Genomic DNA, 13,592 nt, shown 5'->3' with positions numbered 1-13,592 from the left:
TTGATACTTGAGAGGAGGGAAGACAGAGAGGGGGAGAGAAAGATAGACACCGGAAGACCTGTTTTGGATGATGCCCAGGTGTGGAAAATGTCCTGTGATTTTTTTAAAAATATGGTTTCTACTGCCCTATCCCTCTTGCATTTATCTTTCTGATGAAGTCGCTGTTTCACAGAGAATTGCTTCATATTCCCCAAATCTTTCCTCACTTGCACCTTTTAATTCACACTGTGTGTTAGCTGAGTCCTTGAGAACCATGATTGGTTCTACTTCCTTGTCAAGCTATATGAGACAAAATTGCATTCAAATGTCTTTCCTACATTGAAACTCTGAAGTTTCCCTTTCCTGATTTATAGTCTCATAATGAATTCTGCTTGCTATTCTTCTTTTTGTTATTGGTAACTCTCTGGTGATGTGATCTTTTAATTCTTGAGTATGTTTCTGCATGTTAAGTTTAAATTCTTGAATTTCTCTCCTAAGGAGTTTTCTAAATTGCTGTACACACTGCCACGGCTGTAGCTTTTTTTTACAACTCAGCTTGTACATGGAGCCTGGATTCTGTTATTGAGCTGGCAGGTGGTACTGTGGCTGATATACTAGGTTTTCTGGTTTATATATGAGATTGAGCAGCAGATGGGGGATTCTACTGCATATTATTGACCCAATTGTGTGTCTTCCAGTTGAAGTGTAGAGTCTCACTTCAGTATGTTTCAGCCCATAGATAGGCCTGTGTTTATGGATAAGCCCACCAAGCAGCCACCAGCTCAAGTTCCAGTCCACCTCTTTAATGTCATTTCACCCAGTAAATCAAATAAGTCCATTTCAGAAAATCCTGTATTTGCAAAGGTAAGCCTTTAAAAAACTTTTCTATATTCATTTACACACTATCCTCTGACCCTTTAATAATGACAAAATCTTTGAAAAGTAAATTGGAACTCCTGAAATTTGTTAAGGGAAATAAACACTGAAACAGCAGGTATATGTGTGCAAGACTAATGTTTACATCAATATTGGCTAGGTTAAGTAAAATTAAATAATATCATGAGGTAAAGGAGGTTGTATAATCAGAAATAAAAGGTAATAAGCATGAATATAAGCGGAGGGTAAAGAGGCTGGATAAGTATGTTGAGATGAGAGGGATTATTATAAAGCAACAGAAACAGTGAGGAAAAGTGAGAACAGGTGTTCTCTTCATCAAGTATGGGAGATATTAAACATATAAAATAAAACATCCACTCAGACCCTCCTTAGAGACTTATAACTGTTTTATGTTAAGATCTGTGGCAAAGTATGTGGGAGTATGTCTTGCATGCATGAGCAGTTTAAATCAGTTCACACATGGCCTGGCACTTCATGTGCCAGAGTTGTGTTCTGTGTTTCCTTCCGTCTCTCTGAAGAACTCACTATTGACAGTAAAACTATATTTTAAAGAGTTAATATAATCCTTTATGTCAAACTTCCATTCAAGGTAGGAGAAGAAAAATTGGGAGGAAAGAGCAGAGCGGCAAAATGTAAAACCAAAAGTCATCATTCTGACCCTAAAGATGGGGTGGTGCCATTCCACAAGAAGGGATATTCTAAGGAAAAGTAAGTCATTACAAAGGAACATAAGGACTTTGATGAGTAAGTGGATAGAAAAGATGTCAGTGTTTCCTCTTTAGAAATAAAGTAAGTCAATTAAACATATTTTTTAAAAAGAAAAGATGTCAGAATAGTTGTCAAATTGCTTTAAGAAGATGAGTTTGTGTCAATATTGTTATGAACAATTCTGTGCTTTTAAATTTTGTTAAATGTATGTTATTGGCCTTCATGTTCTAGCTAAGGATGAGGTAAGGGAGATAACATTATTTATACCATCTGTGTACTCTGCCATTGATAGGTTTTAGTGGAGTTGTTCACGTAGATGTAGGCTCTCATCTCCCTGTGAGTGTTCTCTGAAGGACACATCTTCCCATAGCTATGTCCCTGTTCCACCTTCACACACCTGAAGCTCAAGGCTCTGTCCCCTCTCTTCTCGTCCATGCCCGGCTTCACTAGCTTTGACGCACTGTGTCACATCCAGTGCAGGTTTCATCTTGTGTGACTCTGTTTTCCTGTTTGTTTTCTTTTTCTCTCCCTGTGTTTTCTTATATCTCTCGCTCTTTCTTTTTTCTTCTTCTTTTCCTTTTTCCCCCTCCAGGGCACTACTTAGTCTGGCTTCTGCTAGTGTGACTACTGCTACTTTTACTAATAGTTGTCAACTATACCTGATAGTCAGAACATGCAAATACATAAACAGTATGGCTTTTTGAAAATGTTAGACAAATAGCTTATTAAAAATGTCAGCTTATTCTCAACCAATTGTGAAGCAGGCTTGCAGGTGTCTTTCTGTGTCTCTCCCTCTGTATCTCCACCTTCCTTGCTCAAGTTCTCTCTCGATCCAATAATAAATAAATACATAAAATATTTCAGAAAGTAAGCTTATTAAAAATGCAAGTAGATTGCTTGCTTTTGCAGCACATACAGGCACCCTGGAACAGTACAGAGAGGATTATGCGGGCTCCTGCCCAAGCCTAACATGCAGATTAATGAAGTGCTCCATGTTACATATATGCACAGTATACAACTCTTCATGTCTGTATTGATAACCCAGTTGTACTTTAGGTACACTTTCTTATCTCCTCATGATTGCTGTCTGCACACTCCTCCCATTCACAAAGGGCAGAGTTTCTCCATTATCAATGTAATTTAAGGAACACCTTTCAAAATTTCGTTTCATTCCAGTATTTAGTTAACCTAAAGTGTCACTTCTGTGACTCAATCCTGAAAGAAAATATGGGTTTTGTTACACACACAAACACACACACACACACACACACACACACACACACACACACACACACACACACACACACACCTCCTGCCCCTAAGGGCATTTATACATTCTATTATGTGTGCATTAAGTGGTAGGGCACACATGTTGGCAACCTTAAGCAGTGGAGGGTGAACTTTCAAGGGCTTGTATGTATGCCATGTATGCTACTGACTATAGTGTAATGCCACTTTCTGTTCATGGTCATTGTCAGCCTTTTTGACTGGTGTGTAGACCTCCTTCAGCTTTGTAAGCCTTGGATTCCATCTCTGTTAATGATTTGTTCTCTTCTAACTGGATAAATGTCTCTTTGAAATTGATCTTATAGGAGGATACAGTAAAGCCCACCTTTAGCAGTCATGATCAGGATGTCATTTCCAAAGAGAGTATTTTATTTTTTAGGTGTACACATTGTCATCAATATCAATTTTTAAAAATTATAAGGTTTCCTGAAAGTAGTTTCATGCATGCAGAGGGGTGTGTGTGTGTGTGTGTTCACTGTACTTGCCACCAAAATTATTATGTCTTCTTCCCTCTGGTATCCACATAGTCTAAAAAACAATGTAACAACTAGTTTTTCAAGCTAATTTGCTTCAGTTAATTTCTACTTAGTAACCTACATAGTTATAACAAGCTCTGAAGATCATTACAAGTTTAAAATGTATTAAAGATGTGTAGATACCTATAGTAATGCATGTAGTTGTATGCAAGTTCCCACAGTGTAACATTATCAAATATGTTGAAAATTGTTTCCTAAAGTAAATACTGGATGCTCTCTTAATTGTTGTTCCAGTAATAGATTTTTTTAAAGTTTTTTTTTAATTTCAGAAAGGAGAAATTAACAAAACCATAGAGTAAGAGGGGTACAGTTCCACACAATTCCCACAACCCATCTCCATATCCCATCCCCTCCCCTGACAGCCTTCCCACTCTCTATCTCTCTGCGAGTATGGATCCAGGGTCGTTGTGGGTTGCAGAGGGTAGAAAGTCTGGCTTCTGTAATTGCTTCCCCACTGAACATGGGTGTTGACTGGTTGATTCATACTCCCAGTCTGCCTCTCTCTTTCCCTAGTTCTGTGGGGCTCTGAGAAAGGGGAGCTCCAGTACACATTGTTGGGGTCGTCTGTCCAGGGAAGTCTGGTCAGCATCTTGCTGGCATCTGGAACCTGGTGGCTGAAAAGAGAGTTAACATACAAAGCCAAACAAATTGTTGAACAATCATGGACCTAAAGACTGGAATAGTGCAGATGAGGTGTTGGAGGGTATTGCCTGCATGCTCTTGTGTACTTCTGCTTTCAGGTATGTATTTTTCCCCTAGTTTATGGGCACGTGTGAATCTATGCTCTATCTAAGGGGACCTGGACTATATCTAGGTTTGGGGACTTTATTGGGGAGTGGACCACCTGGAATGGAATTGGAGAATACTATGAAAGGAAAGGTCTCACTCCAGTGATAAAGCTGAAGGGTTGTCATTTCACACTTGAAGTCTCTGGTCACAGTCTGAAGTGAAGCATGTTGTGGTGGCACTCATTGCGTTGATTAGGTTGTGATTGGCAGATCCAATATTCTTTGATTTGAATTGAGAGCGGCATGCAGGAAAGTGGGCCCCACCCGAAGGTTCCAGGACTGGGGGGGAAATATAGGCTCTCTAGTGGAAATGTGAGGTTCCTGTTGTCTTAGGGTTCAAGAAGACAATGGATAGTTATTGCTGTCATCACATTATTTGGTAATTGGGTTAACTTTGAAAAGTCCCTTTGTTAGGGTTTGCTGTTAATACCCAGCATCTAGTATATAGTGGTGCCACCAGTTGCTTCTGTTCTCCTTGTATAGGCTTTTGAGAGAGTCCACATATCAAAGACTCAGCCTATGTATTAAAAACACTCAGTCTGTGTTTTAAGAAGTTCTAGACATATGATCAATTTTCCCCTCTCATATTAATTAGTGGTTCATATGTTTACACTTTAATAGAAATGTATATACACACCAATCCCACCACCAAAAGACTGTGTCCCATCACCAACAACCCCCTCCCCACCCCACATATCCACCCCCTGTCATGCCAGGAAGGCCAATGGCCACCCTCCCTTTCACCTCAGGGTTTTTACTTTGGTGCCCTGCTCTCAATTTAGTTTCTCTTTCTGTTCTTCTTTCTCAACTTCTGTTGATTAGTGGGAACATTCCATACTCATCTTTATCTTTCTGGCTTAGCTGACTTAACATAATTCCTGCTAGCTCTGTCCAAGATGGGTCAGATAAGGTGGGCTCATTGTTCTTAATAGCTGCATAGTATTCCATTGTGTATATATACCACTGCTTTCTCAGCCACTCATCTGTTGTTGGGCACCTGGATTCCTTCCAGGTTTTAACTATTATGAATTGTGCTGCTATAAACATAGATGTAGACATATCTTTTTGGTTGGGCATTATGGAATCCTTGGGGTATATCCCCAGGAGAGGAATTACTGGGTCATATGGAAGGTCTATGTGTAGCCTTGTGAGAGTTCTCTAGACTACTCTCCAGAGAGGCTGGACCAATTGACATTCCCACCAGCAGTGCAGAAGGGTTCCTCTGTCCCCACAGACTCTCCAACATTTGTTGCTGCTGTCCCTTTTGATGTATGCCATTCTCACAGGGGTAAGGTGCTATCTCAATGTATTTATTTGCATTTCCCTGACAATCAGCGACCTGCAGCAGTTTTTCTTATGTTTGTTAGCCTTTTGTATCTCCTCTGAAGTGACTGTCTTTTTCATATCCTCTGCCCATTTTTGGATGGGGTAATTTGCTTTTTTTGGTGCTAAGTTTGATGAGTTCTTTGTATATTTTGGTGATTAGTCTTTTTCTGATGTTTGGCATGTGAAGATCTCCCATTCTGTGAGGGGTCTCTTTGTTTGTGTGATAGTTTCTTTGGCTGTGCAGAAGCTTTTCAATTTGTTGTAGTGCCATTGGTTTATTTCTGCTTTAGTCTTTCTTGCAATTGGGTTTGTTTCATGAAAGATGTCCTTGAGGTTTAGGTGGGAAAGTGTTTTACCAATGTTTTCCTCTAAGTATTTGATAGTTACCGGTCTGACATCCAGGTCTTTGATCCATTTGGAGTTCATTTTTGTTTCTGGTGAGATAAGGTGGTTCAATTTCATTCTTTTGCATGTTACAACCTAGTTTTCCCAATGCCATTTATTGAAGAGAGTCTCCTTCTTCCATGTAATACTTTGGACCCCCTTATCATCAAAGATTAGATGTCCATAGGTGTGGAGGTTTAGGTCTGGGCTTTCAATTCTGTTCCACTGGTCTGTGTGCCTGTTTTTGTTCCAGTACCAGGCTGTTTTGGTGATGATGGCCTTATAATATAGTTTGAGATCTCGGAGTATGATGCCTCCATTTCTGTTTCTTTTCCTCAATATGGTTTTGGCAATTCTAGGTGTTTTTTGGTTCCAGATAAATGATTGTAGTTTTTGTTCTACTTTCTTAAAGAAGCTTGATGGAACTTTGATGGGTATTGCATTAAATTTGTATCTGGCTCTGGGGAGAATATTCATTTTGATAATATTTATTCTTCCAATCCATGAGCATGGGGTGTCTCTCCATTTCTTGGTATCAGTTTCTGTTTCCTTGAAGAGTGACTCATAGTTTTCAGTATACAAGTCTTTCACTTCTTTGGTCAGCTTTACTCCTAGGTATTTTATTGATTTTGTTGCAACACAGTAATAGATTCTTAATCACAATGACTACCAAACCCTATATGTATCAAATCATGGATCAACATGAATTTCTTTTCTTTTGCCTATCACATGTGTTACGTGCAATATTTTAATTAATACTATGAATTTTATTTTTATTATTTAATGTTTATCTTGTCATTGAGTTTTTCAATTTTTTAACCAATTATTTTTAAATGCAGAGTTTTTGTCAAAGTAATAGTATGTTTTGCCATAAGAATGTTATATTTGTCTGAAATGTCCATTTATCCTTTCCAGGTCTCTTAAATCATTTAGGAAAAATGACAAGGTATAGTAAAAATAACTTAAACATATTTCTTAAAATGTATATGTGTTTTTCTTATTTATTCATTTATTTATTTACTATTGTCTTCATTGTTATTGCTGGTGCTGGTTGCAGGCAGTTGGTGTCCACAGCTTCTGTCAGCCAATTTTTTCCATTTTATTGAGTAGGACAGAGAGAAATTGAGAGGGGCAGGAGACACAGAGGTAGAAGGAAAGATCTGGAAACCTGCTTCCAGGCCTGTGTAGCTTCTCTCAGGGTTTTGAATCCAGGTATTTTATGGGCCCTTGCGGTTAGTACTATGTGCACTTATGCAAGTGTGCCACTGCCCGGTGTTGATATATTGTATTAATTACAAAGTGCATTGGTTTAGATACAGTGAAATATTAAATGTGTCCTTAGTTGTCATCCCTTTTTTCATAAATGTCAACTCTGTTAAGAATTGCAAAGGCCTGAACCTGGGTCTTTACACACGGCCAGTTCCTTTTTCCTTTTCCTTTCCTTTCCTTCCCTTTCCTTTCCTTTCCTTTCCTTTCCTTTCCTTTCCTTTCCTTTCCTTTCCTTTCCTTTCCTTTCCTTTCCTTTTCTCTTCTTTTAAGCCTTTTGATAGTGGTTCACAAGATCATAATTGCAGGAGCATATTCCTACACTGCCACCTCACTAAATTTCTTTAACTCACCCACCACTCCTGCCATAATTACTGTAGTTCTCACAATGTCACTTTTTTATTATTGAAATTACATAAATTTCAGTTCACTATCTCTGACTGTGAACAAAACCATGGAGTAGTTTTCTTGAGCAGTGACCTTGGTGTATGTCAAGTGGATTTTAATTCACCAGCATTTGATTGCATCATTCTACCCATCTTGTCTTCACATTTTCTGTCTCTTAGTGCCTCCTGTTGCTGATGCATCCTGGTCTATTCTGAATTTCTTTGTTTCTCTCCCCACCCACCCCGATTTTGCCATGTACACCTCCTTTCAATAGTACTTACCAAGGGAAGAATAGGTGGAGGTCAAGATAAAGGCAAATGAGCTTCATTTCTCCCTGATATGGAAGGATGGAAGGGAGCAGTGTTTTGACAACATTTAATTTTTAGTAATTTGAATATGTCATTCTACCTCTCCCTGCCTCTATATTTTTTTATTTGAAATAAGATATTTTTTTTATCAGTTGTTGCTGCCATCATTTTGGGCTTCAATTAATGCTAGCAATGCCACCTCAGGAGGATTTGACTAATCATTTGCTTTCTTCTCAGACAGCCTCATCAGAGTTCCTATTATCAGCTGACAGTGGGGCTAAAGCAGAATTAGCTGTCATCTATTTATACAGCTGTATGGTTATTTAATGGGAAGCGTAGGGGGCATTAATCCTTTTTCTGATTCTTTTTTAAATTTTATTTTATTTAATTTAATCCCGTTTGTTGCCCTTGTTGTTTTATTGTTGTAGTTATTATTGTTGTTATCGTTGTTGGATATGACAGAGAGAAATGGAGAGAGGAGGGGAAGACAGAGAGGAGGAGAGAAAGATAGACACCTGCAGACCTGCTTCACCACCTGTGAAGCGACTCCCCTGCAGGTGTGGAGCCGGGGTTAGAACTGGGATCCATATGCCGGTCCTTGTGCTTTGCGCCACCTGCGCTTAACCTGCTGCGCTACAGCCCGACTCCCCTTTTTCTGATTCTTAAACTAGCAGTACTTTATATATTCAGCTGGTTCTATATGGTAAATGCCACTTAAAAAATTTTTTTTTATTTTATAAAAAGGAAACATTGACTAAACCATAGGATAAAAAGGGTAAAACTTCACACAATTCCCACCACTAGAAATCTGTATTCCACCCCCTCCTCTGATAGCTTTCCTATTCTTTAACCCTCTGGGAGTATGGATCCAAGATCATTGTGGGATGCTGATGGTCTGACTTCTGTGATTGCTTTCCCACTGAATATGGGCATCTACAGGTGAATCCATTCTCCCAGCCTCTCTCTTTCTCTAGTGGGGAAGGGCTCTGGGGAAGCAGAGCTCCAGGAAACATTGGTGGGGTTGTCTGTCCAGGAAATTCTGGTCGGCATCATGCTAACATCTGGAATCTGGTGGTTGAAAAGAGAGGTAACATACAAAGCCAAACAAATTGTTGACCAATCATGGACCTAAAGGCTGGAATAGTTCAGATGAAGAGTCGGGTGGGAGGGGGATGTTCCTTCCATTTTGTAGGTAGCTCCATTTTGTAAGTAGTTCTTAGGCATATCTTACTTATATTCCAAAGGGCCTGTGGCTATAGTATTTTTGTTGTTGTTGTTGTTGTTTCCTGAGCCTGAAATCTGATATGCAAGTGGATCCAAGTTATTGTCTGGGGAGATGATGCCATGGCTGGAAAAGGACCAAAAAGCTGGATCAGGGAAGAGAGTAACTCCCTAATATGGGAAAGTGTTATAAATATTGTTGACTGTAAACCCCATTGATTTGATGGGCTCAGGAGCCTATGTGACCTCTGCATCCCTGTAGATCTGAGCTCACATTCTGTCGTCATGAGTAGAAACATTCCAAGTGGCCTCAATATCGACTCATCTTCCTCAGGTGTAGCATAGTGTATTTTGTCCATTCTCCCTTTGGAGGATGGGACATTCTCTTGCATTGTAGATCCAAGTTGAGGACAATGTCCTATGGGGACCCACAAAGGGTTCTATTATGTAATTCCTGATAGAAATGACTGGTAACAGTTGAGAGAGGGGTTTATTCGAGGTCTAGGCCCATCATGCCTGTTTGGGAATTTCAGGACTCCCTGACGAGGGCCCCAGCTGATGGGGTGGCCTGATAGTGATGAAAGAGTCATCTGCTGAAGCATCACACTATCCTGCCGTGTAGTTCTGACAGAGTGTTCTTTGTCTATTCTTAATTTTCTTTCCAGATGGAGTTGGTGCTCTTAGTTCGTGATCAGTTGATAAAGGTCTGATGACCATTAACAGTGGAGAGAGGGATTTATAGGAGTGTATTTATTGTTTTCTTTTCTTTTTTAAAATATTTTATTCATTTATTCATGAGAAAGATAGGAGGAGAGAGAAAGAACCAGGTATCACTCTGGTACATGTGCAGCCGGGGATTGAACTCAGTACCTCATGCTTGAGAGTCCAATGCTTTATCCACTGCGCCATCTCCTGGACCACTCTTTTTTTCTTTCCTTTGCCTCCATGGTTATTATTGAGCCTTGGTGCCTGCACTATGAATCCACTGCTGCAGTGCTGTTTTTTTTTCTTTCAATATTTTTGTTTTGCATAGGACAGAGAGAGGGTGAAAGGAGAGGGGAAGACAGAGAGGGGGAGAGAAAGATAGACACCTGCAAGCCTGCTTAACCACTTGTGAAGTGACCCCCCCCCCCCCGCAGGTGGGGAGCCAAAGCTCGATCCAGGACACTTGTGCCGGTCCTTGTGCTTTTTACTATGTGCTCTGAACCCAGCCTGGTCCCCAAGAGCATATTTCTTTATATTAGCTTCTTGTGAGATGTAAGATCTGGTTTCCACTCTATTTATAGGTCTATTATTTAACATGTTTTTTTCTTTTATCTTCATGACACTAAGGATTTCTTACTTTTGTTTTCCTTTTCAAAGAAGCTCTTGGGTTCACCAATCTTTTGCATTGTCTTTATGTTTCCATCCCATTAAATTGTGCCTCTATATTCACTATATACCCTGTCCACTGACTTTGTTACATTTGTTCCATTTTTTCCGGGCCCCTTAGTTGTAACAGTAGAGTGTCTCAGATTATTTTTTCTTCTTTATATGAGCCTGAATGTTTATGAACACCCATTAGGATTCCTTCTACACTGTGCCATATACTTTTCTAACTAATGTCTTCTCTACATTTTCACTTGCTACCAGGAGCTTAATAATTTGGTTTTTGACTCTTCCTATAATACTTCTACAATAATGGGATGACTAGCCTCCACAGTATGGTTTTTATCCTAGGTCTGCTTCAGGTTGATTTCTGGCATTCTTTGTCAGATTCCCTTTCCTTGTAAGATTCTGGCCTATCATTTCCTAGCAGTATCTGCATGAGGTACACAAAAGTATGGATATCAAACGCTTCAAGTCACAATCTACAAACTTTTCTAATGTAATCTGTGTGTGTTTATAGGAATGTGAAGGTGAGAACAGGATGAAGAAGAATGCTTATGAGGATCAAGCTACTGAAAAGGGCAGTGGAATGGTATTTCTCCAGAGGGTAATTTCAGTGTTTAGAAGATATCAGCAGTCCTCAAAGGTGTGTTGTTTTTCCCAGAGTATTTGGAGTGGGTCAGTGCTAACACCACTGCCATTTGTGTTCTCATTCACTGTGTGGAAGGAGGATTGATAAGACATAGGCAGGGCACAATCTCTGTTAATCTCCACTTTGACCTGTCATCCCACAGAGATTGGGAAAGCAGATACCTGATTGGAGCTCAGCCTCCAAAGCAACAGACTCACTAGCAAGGCCATCCCCCAGTTCCTGGAGACCCCAGCCCTCCCTCTGACTCATACCTCTGCTGCCCTCCAGGAGAATTCAGAGATTCATCTCTGGGGGCCCTTGTAGAGAACTGTACATCTTTCCTAAAGCCAGAGACACAAATCAAGTATTGAAGGTGGGGGACTAAGGGCACACCCAGTAGTGGACACAAGATAGCAGATAAAATGACCCAGGTTCTCATCCCTGGTCCCTACCCCCCCTGTATGGGGAAAGCATCCACTTCATGTGTGGTGGGGCAGTACTGCAGGTATCTCTCTTCTTTTTCTTTGCTTCACTGAATAGGAAGACTATTTTAGGTATGTTCCAGGGGGCCACATGACTTTAGTAATTTTTGCTTGAGTGTGAAAGCTAACATAGAGGTAGACTAAGAATATTGTTTGGGAAGATAATGTCAGAGTTGAGACTAGGGCTAGAATGCTGGATTAGAGCAGAGAGTAGCTACCAAACTAGAAAGTATAGAAATAAAATTATCTGTTTACCCCACTGATGTGACCTGGAGCCCACATATATTCCTATTTAGCACAGGACAGATTCCTAACAGTCTATCTATTTTTCTGTCTCCCTCTCTCTCCCTCATTGTCAGTTTCTCTTTCATCTCTCTGTTAAAAAAAAGGGGAAAAGGAAGAGAGAGAAAGGAGAAGAAGTAAGGAGTGGGAGGAGGAGCAAGAAGTAGCAGCAGGAGGACAGGAGAAGGTAGAGAAGGAGGAGAAGAAGTAAGATGATGACTGGGTTCAGTGAATTCACAGTAATGGTACTGAACGCATCAGTAAGTCTGTCACAAAATAATAATAAAATAAACTGAAAATAAAATCAGAACAATTCCATCCTGAAATCTCAAGGAAAATGCTGAGTGTAAAGTGTCACTGAACTCTAGAAAACTTAACTCTAGACTAACAGCATGCTGAGATATCATTCTATAAAAATGGATGCTATATGAATCCATTCTATCACGCATAGCATGAAATTGCACTAACATGGTGACACTTTCAAATAACCTGGCTAGTTTAATTAGTAAAACCATTCAGCACTGTGCTCTACGAAGTGTGAATAATATGAGGTGTTCTTAGCATTGACCTTTCTGTTACTAGTGTTACTAAGAGGTCACTAGCTGGAGTTGGTTTAGGCTATAATTAGCTTTCTGTCATCTGGCTGTACTCTTGTATGGTTATTGAATATGTAGATTGGGGGGACAAGACTCATTCTTTGGAATGCTGTTCTCACACTTGGTAAGCACCGTAATGACCTGTGGCTTCTATTGTGGTAAATACTGCTTCATGTCTTTGTAAACAGAACTGAACATTTGCTAGCACCCAACACCATTTGAAAAGCGGGAAAAAAGTAATCAAGCCAAGAAGAGTTCCGTGCTTAGTTACTGAAGCACCACAACATCACACCACTTAAATCTGGCTGATCGTGTTTGCATCTGTCTGTCTACTACTTTCCTAGTCAGTGGGGATTGAAAATGTTGGGGAGTGCACAGTGGATGGATGTAAATCAGTTCACAAATCATGACTGACCTCTCAGGAATGTTCATTAACTCAGAGAGCAATTTATGAAACAACTAGTGATCTGTAGTGATAAGTTCAAATAATTTTATTCATTAAAATGATAAAAATAATTCTAATCATAAAGCAGTTTAAGTGAAAACTTCTTTAGTAATAAAATAATAAACAGTGTTCCTTATACTGAACATTGATGAAGGTAAAAGAAGAAAGAGTGCACTCAAGTAGTAGAATGGCAGTTCCACAAAGCAAAACAGATGTTTCTGGTTTCAACAATGGATTAGGTGACCGCATGCAGAAGAGAAGAGCTGCAAATTGTGAAAGGTAAGTGGAGGGCAATATATCACTGTATAATTGATCTATTCCTAGCGAATGTAGGGAAGGGCTGGGACAGAGAGGGTGCTGTTTCTCTGCCAGGCTAGCGTGAGGTTGTTTCTTCCCAAGCACGTTCTCTCTGGGTTGGAGCGAACTCGACCAGAGCCAACCTGGGCTGCTGATTACTCAGTGACACAGGAGAGGTACCAGGAACTCATGGCGGAGTGGGAATGCAATGCATCTTTATTGATCAGAGACAACACCTTTATATCTTTTGAAATGGATGTTTCAAGTCAGAATAGGAAAAGGCTAGGAAAGGAGGAGGAGAAAAGGAAAGAGCACAAGGTAGAAAGCTTCCATAGCAACTGTTGCAAAGGTTTTACCTGGTGAGATTAATTAATACCCTGCAGGCAGGGTGGCTGCATCAAAAC

General features: G+C 39.9%; 1 protein-coding gene and 1 long non-coding RNA gene across 6 annotated transcripts in view; both read left to right on the top strand.

The window, feature by feature from the left end:
- The window catches only part of LOC103127055 (zinc finger protein 709-like), a 1,044,365-nt gene that overhangs the window by 945,755 nt on the left and 85,018 nt on the right, over window positions 1-13,592 (top strand). The window lies entirely within an intron of this gene.
- LOC132535501 (uncharacterized) lies at window positions 6,723-13,167 on the top strand. The gene is made up of 3 exons (XR_009547292.1): window positions 6,723-6,851; window positions 10,976-11,101; window positions 13,046-13,167. It is a non-coding gene; the product is annotated as an uncharacterized LOC132535501 (long non-coding RNA).

This window comes from Erinaceus europaeus, chromosome 23, assembly GCF_950295315.1.
Source record: "Erinaceus europaeus chromosome 23, mEriEur2.1, whole genome shotgun sequence".
NCBI classification, from domain to species: domain Eukaryota; kingdom Metazoa; phylum Chordata; class Mammalia; order Eulipotyphla; family Erinaceidae; genus Erinaceus; species Erinaceus europaeus.
This window is presented reverse-complemented; position numbering and strand designations above follow the sequence as displayed.